This window comes from Lynx canadensis, chromosome C1 (genome assembly GCF_007474595.2).
Source record: "Lynx canadensis isolate LIC74 chromosome C1, mLynCan4.pri.v2, whole genome shotgun sequence".
NCBI classification, from domain to species: Eukaryota; Metazoa; Chordata; class Mammalia; order Carnivora; family Felidae; genus Lynx; species Lynx canadensis.
In genome coordinates, this window is record NC_044310.1 from 155,441,131 (window position 1) to 155,449,268 (window position 8,138).

General features: G+C 37.3%; 1 pseudogene; it reads left to right on the forward strand.

Annotated features, from left to right (window-relative positions):
- Positions 1–1,671: 1,671 nt before the first annotated feature.
- LOC115519665 lies at positions 1,672–2,119 on the forward strand (annotated as a pseudogene).
- Positions 2,120–8,138: the final 6,019 nt, after the last annotated feature.

The following is an 8,138-nucleotide window of genomic DNA, read 5'->3' on the forward strand; positions in this document are numbered from 1 at the left end:
TTCTCTTTAAATCTCTGCAGTTGGGTTATATAACTCTGACTAAACCCAATCTTCTCTCTAGAGATGGTTCCCCTATTCCATGGGAAAACACTGCTTGCCTGCCAGATGGATATAACACATTTATCTTCCTGACTTGAGTCTTCAAATATGTTTTTCGTTTCTGCTAACCTTAGTCAATAATCAAGTTGTTTGCCAAGCTGAAAATTTAAGGCTGGTTGGCAGCATTATGTAATTCTCATACTCTTTTTTCACTTCTATAGTTTTATTTTTCTCCCATTCCTCTGATTGTTTCTAAAGAGCTGGTAACAAGCTATCAGGCACCTGTGTCTTTCAAAAGGGAAGAATTTCAAATTTTCCTATGCTAAAGGTGTACATTTTCCACATGTACAACTAAACATCTTCTGTATCTGTAGAAATAGTTTACATCATCTTGAGACCCACTTTAGTTTTAGTCCTTCAAAAAAATAAATCACACCTATTTATTTCTTTGGCAGAATGATTGATATTAAGATAAAGATAGCATGAATAATAGTTTTGATTATTACATTTAAGGAAACAAATTCTTCACTTGCTAGTAATATGGTGGATGATTATTCAAACTGCTTGCATCTTTCCAGTGAGTGGACTTTTTCATATTCATGATACATGTATGTGCATGTATGTGCTTTAAATTTTTTCTTCCATTCCAATCTACAGTACTTCAAACCTTAATTCAAACCCTTCCTATTCAAACCATAAATTCTCAGATTATGGTTTGAATAGGATTTGTGGTTGTTACTGTCAAGGCGGTCACTACTAGCATGCCCCCAGTTTTTAAAAGAACAAGAAATTACTGCCAATCCAACCCAAATTTTGAAAATAAATAAAATTTAAATATAAGAGAACATAATATGAAAAGTGGAAAATAGAAATATTAAACCTAAATGATTTATGGTAATGTTCTTTAATTATGTAGAAAGATGAGAGTGTTATTTATTATAGACTTCATTAATACAAGTATACCTGTGAACCATTTGAGGGTAAGCACTAAAACTTTAAATATAGTATCTACACAAGGAGTGGGGAAAAGGAAATAAAGAAAATTACTTTACTTCAGTGAAAATAATGAAATATAGAAGGAGATATGAATTAATGCAAATTAAAATTACAGGTAAGTGAAGATATAGAAATAAATGTACACATAAAAGTTGATTATTTTCATCTGGTAAAGAAACACTCTACAATTAGATTAGACAAATCTACCTAATTTTTATTTTCATTAGATACACTTAAACCTAATGACCCTAGAAAGGGTAAAACTTAAAACACAGAAAATTAATAAAATCCCATGCCACCGCCTCTCCCCTCCCTACCATAAAGAATCTGGGACTAGCACTATTAATATCAGATAAAATAGCATTTAAAGACTCCTTGGTGAAATTAGTGATTTTAGGACTGAGGCAAGAAAACCTTACAAGAAGGGCCTGGAGCATCTTGTAGTACCAGAAATTAAGGAAATGCTAAGAACAAGCAAAGAACACACAAAAAAGTCACAAGGTAGCAAAATAAATTAAGTGGTATTGGATTATTATCCAAATTATAAAATAAATATCTGTGGAGGCTGGTGACTTCTGTGCCATCCTCCACAGCCCTGGGAGCCTGGACTGAAGTACATCCTTTGGAGTCACGGAGATGAAGGCTGTGTGCATGCTGAAGGGCCAGTGCCCAGTGGAGGGCACCATCCACTTCATGCAGAATGAAAGTGGGCCTGCTAGAGATCAGGAACCATTACAGGATTGACAGAAGGTGAACACGGATTCCACATCCATTAGTTTAGACACAGTACTCAAGGCTATACCAGTGTATGTCCTCACTTTAATTCTCTATCCAAAAACACAGTGGGCCAAAAGTTTAAGAGACCATGTTGGAGACCTGGACAGTGTGACTGCTGGCAAGGATGGCCAAAGTGTCTATGGAAGATTCTGTGATTGAAGTCTCAGAAGACCATTCCATCACTAGCCACACAATGGTGGGCCATGAGATATGAGATGCCTTGGGCAAAGGTGGAAATGAAGAAAGTATGCAAAAGGGAAACACTGGGAATCATTTAGCTTGTGGTATCATTGGGATTACCAGGTAAATATTCCCTAGGGTGTGATCTGCGTCCTAACAACTTATATTTTATCTTGCTAGTTTTAGAAATTTAACTTGATAAACACTATAACCTTAAAAATAATAATATAAATAACTATCTGTGAATGCTTACTGATATAAATGACTGACAAAATAAATGGGGGAAAAGAGACAACTATTCCATGCAGAAAATTCCCAATAATTTATGTAGATACTACACCCTGAAGGAGGGGGGGAGTATAAATCCCTATTCCTTAAGTGTTGTTTGCAAATAGTGACTTCCTTGCAAAGAGTACAGTATGGAAATGGGGAAAGAGTAACTTCACAGTAGAGAATTTTAACAAACACTACCTCAGCAAAATGATCAAGGTCAATATCAACAAATTTTATTGATAGTGTGTACTCTTACTATGATGTGATGAGAATGATTCTTGGCTTCTGTGGTCTGCCTCCCCCAAACCCATAACTCCAGTTTTATCAGAAGAAGCATGTAAGACAAATTTCAGTATGGGAACATCCTACAATATACCTGACCAAAACTCCTCAAAACTGTCAAGGTCATCGAAATTATGAGGAAATCTGACAAACTCTCACATCCAGGGAAGCCACTGTATTTCTAAGAATTGTTTGTAACTTTTATCTTTTTTTAAAATTAGCACACACCTACCTAACAGGGCCATATATTCTGGTTAACTGTTATTCTCTGTATTAGGGTTTTCCACAGAGAGAACAAATAAAATTATATATAAATAGAAAGGGATTTATCATAGGAATTGACTAACATGATAAACAAGCTGGAAACCCAGGGGAGCCAATGGTAATTCCAGTCTGAGTCTGAAGGCCTGAGAACCAGGAGAACTGATGATACAGTTTTGGTCTAAAGGCTAGCAGTCTTGAGACCTAGAAAGAGACATTTCAGTTTGAATCTGAAGGCAGAAAGAAACAATGTCCTAGTGTGAAGGCAGTTGGGCAGGAGGAATTCTCTTTTATTTGGGGAAAGGTCAGCTTTTATGTTCTGTTCAGGCTTTCAATTGATTGGATGGTGCCCACCTATATTAGGAAGGGCAATCTGCTTTTATTTAGTGTATTAGTTTAAATGTTAAACTCATCTAAAAACACCCTTACAGAAACACCCAGAATAGTGTTTGACCAAACATCTTGGCGCTCAGTGGCCCAGTCAAGTTGACACACAAAATTAATCACAATATCCTGATTTCTACAAAGCTTTCATGTATGACACTCAGAGAGTACTGATTTTCAAAGAATTTAGTAATGTACAGTACATATCACTCATGATTGGCACCTTATAAGACAATTCTTGATATTAAGTTCTCTCCCATTATAGTGCAAATATCTAGAAGTTCCACTGAAAGAAAATCTCCATAAGTTTAGAACCCTGTAATAAGTTCAGACTGTTTTTCTTTATGACCTACTAGTATCTGACTTTCTTATAACTACCTATGTTAACCTGTGTTCCATTCAGATCCAACCCTAGACTGGCTATATTCTGGGATTGGTTTGGGCTGAATGAGTTATAAATATGAGTATCCCAGAAATGACTGCTTTTTAGTGTGTGCTGGTGATTTGTTATATTACAGGTGAATTTCCTTGCAATTATTCTTTAATTAATCTTAATCTCTTTCTTGATTACATAACCACTCTTACCAGCTGTCTCTATCTGTTATCTCCTGGGTCCCAACTGCCACTGTGTCTATCCTATTTTCTTTTTTCTTTTTCAATATATGAAGTTTATTGTCAAATTGGTTTCCACACAACACCCAGTACTCATCCCAAAAGGTGCCCTCCTCAATACCCATCACCCAGCCTCCCCTCCCTCCCACCCCCCATCAACCCTCAGTTGTTCTCAGTTTTTAACAGTCTCTTATGTTTTGGCTCTCTCCCTCTCTAACCTCTTTTTTTTTTTTTCCTTCCCCTCCCCCATGGGTTTCTGTTAAGTTTCTCAGGATCCACATAAGAGTGAACACATATGGTATCTGTCTTTCTCTGTATGGCTTATTTCACTTAGCATCACACTCTCCAGTTCTATCCACGTTGCTACAAAGGGCCATATTTCATTCTTTCTCATTGCCATGTAGTACTCCATTGTGTATATAAACCACAATTTCTTTATCCATTCATCAGTTGATGTACATTTAGGCTCTTTCCATAATTTGGCTATAGTTGGAGTGCTGCTATAAACATTGGGGTACAAGTGCCCCTATGCATCAGTACTCCTGGATCCCTTGGGTAAATTCCTAGCAGTGCTACTGCTGGGTCATAGGGTAGGTCTATGTTTAATTTTTTGAGGAACCTCCACACTGTTTTCCAGAGTGGCTGCACCAATTTGCATTCTCACCAACAGTGCAAGAGGGTTCCCGTTTCTCCACATCCTCTCCAGCATCCATAGTCTCCTGATTTGTTCATTTTGGCCACTCTGACTGGCGTGAGGTGATATCTGAGTGTGGTTTTGATTTGTATTTCCCTGATGAGGACCGACATTGAGCATCTTTTCATGTGCCTGTTGGCCATCTGGATGTCTTCTTTAGAGAAGTGTCTATTCATGTTTTCTGCCCATTTCTTCACTGGGTTATTTGTTTTTCAGGTGTGGAGTTTGGTGAGCTCTTTATAGATTTTGGATACTAGCCCTTTGTCCAATATGTCATTTGCAAATATCTTTTCCCATTCCCTTGGTTGCCTTTTAGTTTTGTTGGTTGTTTCCTTTGCTGTGCAGAAGCTTTTTATCTTCATAAGGTCCCAGTAGTTCATTTTTGCTTTTAATTCCCTTGCCTTTGGGGATGTGTCAAATAAGAGATTGCTACGGCTGAGGTCAGAGAGGTCTTTTCCTGCTTTCTCCTCTAGGGTTTTGATGGTTTCCTGTCTCACATTCAGGTCCTTTATCCATTTTGAGTTTGTTTTTGTGAATGGTGTGAGAAAGTGGTCTAGTTTCAATCTTCTGCATGTTGCTGTCCAGTTCTCCCAGCACCATTTGTTAAAGAGACTGTCTTTTTTCCATTGAATATTCTTTCCTGCTTTGTCAAAGATTAGTTGGCCATATGTTTGTGGGTCTAGTTCTGGGGTTTCTATTCTATTCCATTGGTCTATGTGTCTGTTTTTGTGCCAATACCATGCTGTCTTGATGATTACACGTTTGTAGTAGAGGCTAAAGTCTGGGATTGTGATGCCTCCTGCTTTGGTCTTCTTCAAAATTACTTTGGCTATTCGGGGCTTTTGTGGTTCCATACAAACTTTAGGATTGCTTGTTCTAGTTTCGAGAAGAATGCTGGTGCAATTTTGATTGGGATTGCACTGAATGTGTAGATAGCTTTGGGTAGTATTGACATTTTGACAATATTTATTCTTCCAATCCATGAGAATGGAATGTTTTTCCATTTCTTTATATCTTCTTCAGTTTCCTTCATAAGCTTTCTATAGTTTTCAGCATACAGATGTTTTACATCTTTGGTTAGATTTATTCCTAGGTATTTTATGCTTCTTGGTGCAATTGTGAATGGGAACAGTTTCTTTATTTGTCTTTCTGTTGCTTCATTATTAGTGTATAAGAATGCAACTGATTTCTGTACATTGATTTTGTATCCTGTGACTTTGCTGAATTCATGTATCAGTTCTAGCAGACTTCTGGTGGAGTCTATCGGATTTTCCGTGTATAATATCATGTCATCTGCAAAAAGCGAAAGCTTGACTTCATCTTTGCCAATTTTGATGCCTTTGATTTCCTTTTGTTGTCTGATTGCTGATGCTAGAACTTCCAACACTATGTTAAACAACAGTGGTGAGAGGGGACATCCCTGTCGTGTTCCTGATCTCAGGGAAAAAGCTCTTAGTTTTTCCCCATTGAGGATGATGTTAGCTGTGGGCTTTTCATGAATGGCTTTTATGATCTTTAAGTGTGTTCCTTCTATCCCGGCTTTCTCAAGGGTTTTTATTAAGAAAGGTTGTTGAATTTTGTCAAAGGCCTTTTCTGCATCAATTGACAGGATCATATGGTTCTTTTCTTTTATTAATGTGATGTATCACGTTGATTGATTTGCGAATGTTGAACCAGCCCTGCATCCCAGGAATGAATCCCACTTGATCATGGTGAATAATTCTTTGTATATGCTGTTGAATTCGATTTGCTAGTATCTTATTGAGAATTTTTGCATCCATATTCATCAGGGATATTGGCCTGTAGTTCTCTTTTTTTACTGGGTCTCTGTCTGGTTTAGGAATCAAAGTAATACTGGCTTCATAGAATGAATCTGGAAGTTTTCCTTCCCTTTCTATTTTTTGGAATATCTTGAGAAGGATAGGTATTATCTCTGCTTTAAACGTCTGGTAGAACTCCCCTGGGAAGCCATCTGGTCCTGGACTCTTATTTGTTGGGAGATTTTTGATGACTGATTCAATTTCTTCGCTGGTTATGGGTCTGTTCAAGCTTTTATTTCCTCCTGATTGAGTTTTGGAAGTATGTGGGTGTTTAGGAATTTGTCCATTTCTTCCAGGTTGTCCAGTTTGTTGGCATATAATTTTTCATAGTATTCCCTGATAATTGTTTGTATCTCTGAGGGATTGGTTGTAATAATTCCATTTTCATTCATGATTTTATCTATTTGGGTCATCTCCCTTTTCTTTTTGAGAAGCCTGGCTAGAGGTTTATCAATTTTGTTTATTTTTTCAAAAAACCAACTCTTGGTTTCGTTGATCTGCTCTACAGTTATTTTAGATTCTATATTGTTTATTTCTGCTCTGATCTTTATTATTTCTCTTCTGCTGGGTTTAGGCTGCCTTTGCTGTTCTGCTTCTATTTCCTTTAGGTGTGCTGTTAGATTTTGTATTTGGGATTTTTCTTGTTTCTTGAGATAGGCCTGGATTGCAATGTATTTTCCTCTCAGGACTGCCTTTGCTGCGTCCCAAAGCATTTGGATTGTTGTGTTTTCATTTTCATTTGTTTCCATCTATTTTTTTAATTTCTTCTCTAATTGCCTGGTTGACCCATTCATTCTTTAGTAGGGTGTTCTTTAACCTCCATGCTTTTGGAGGTTTTCCAGACTTTTTCCTGTGGTTGATTTCAAGCTTCATAGCATTGTGGTCTGAAAGTATGCATGGTATGATTTCAATTCTTGTATACTTATGAAGGCTGTTTTGTGACCCAGTATGTGATCTGTCTTGGAGAATGTTCCATGTGCACTCGAGAAGAAAGTATATTCTGTCGCTTTGGGATGCAGAGTTCTAAATATATCTATCAAGTCCATCTGATCCAATGTATCATTCAGGGCCCTTGTTTCTTTATTGACCATGTGTCTAGATGATGTATCCATTTCTGTAAGTGGAGTGTTAAAGTCCCCTGCAATTACTACATTTTTATCAATACGGTTGCTTATGTTTGTGAGTAATTGTTTTATATATTTGTGGGCTCCTGTATTTGGCGCATAGACATTTATAATTGTTAGCTCTTTCTGATGGTTAGACCCTGTGATTATTATATAATGCCTTTCTTCATCTCTTGTTACAGCCTTTAATTTAAAGTCTAGTTTGTCTGATATAAGTATGGCTACTCCAGCTTTCTTTTGACTTCCAGTGGCATGATAAATAGTTCTCCATCCCCTCACTCTCAATCTGAAGGTGTCCTCCGGTCTAAAATGAGTCTCTTGTAGACAGCAAATAGATGGGTCTTGTTTTTTTATCCATTCTGATACCCTGTGTCTTTTGGTTGGCGCATTTAGTCCATTGACATTCAATGTTATTATAGAAAGATATGGGTTTAGAGTCATTGTGATGTCCGTAGGTTTCATGCTTGTAGTGATGTCTCTGGTACTTTGTCTCACAGGATCCCCCCTTAGGATCTCTTGTAGGGCTGGTTTAGTGGTGACGAATTCCTTCAGTTTTTGTTTGTTTGGGAAGACCTTTATCTCTCCTTCTATTCTAAATGACAGACTTGCTGGATAAAGGATTCTTGGCTGCATATTTTTTCTGTTCATCACATTGAAGATCTCCTGCCATTCCTTTCTGGACTGCCACGTTTCAAT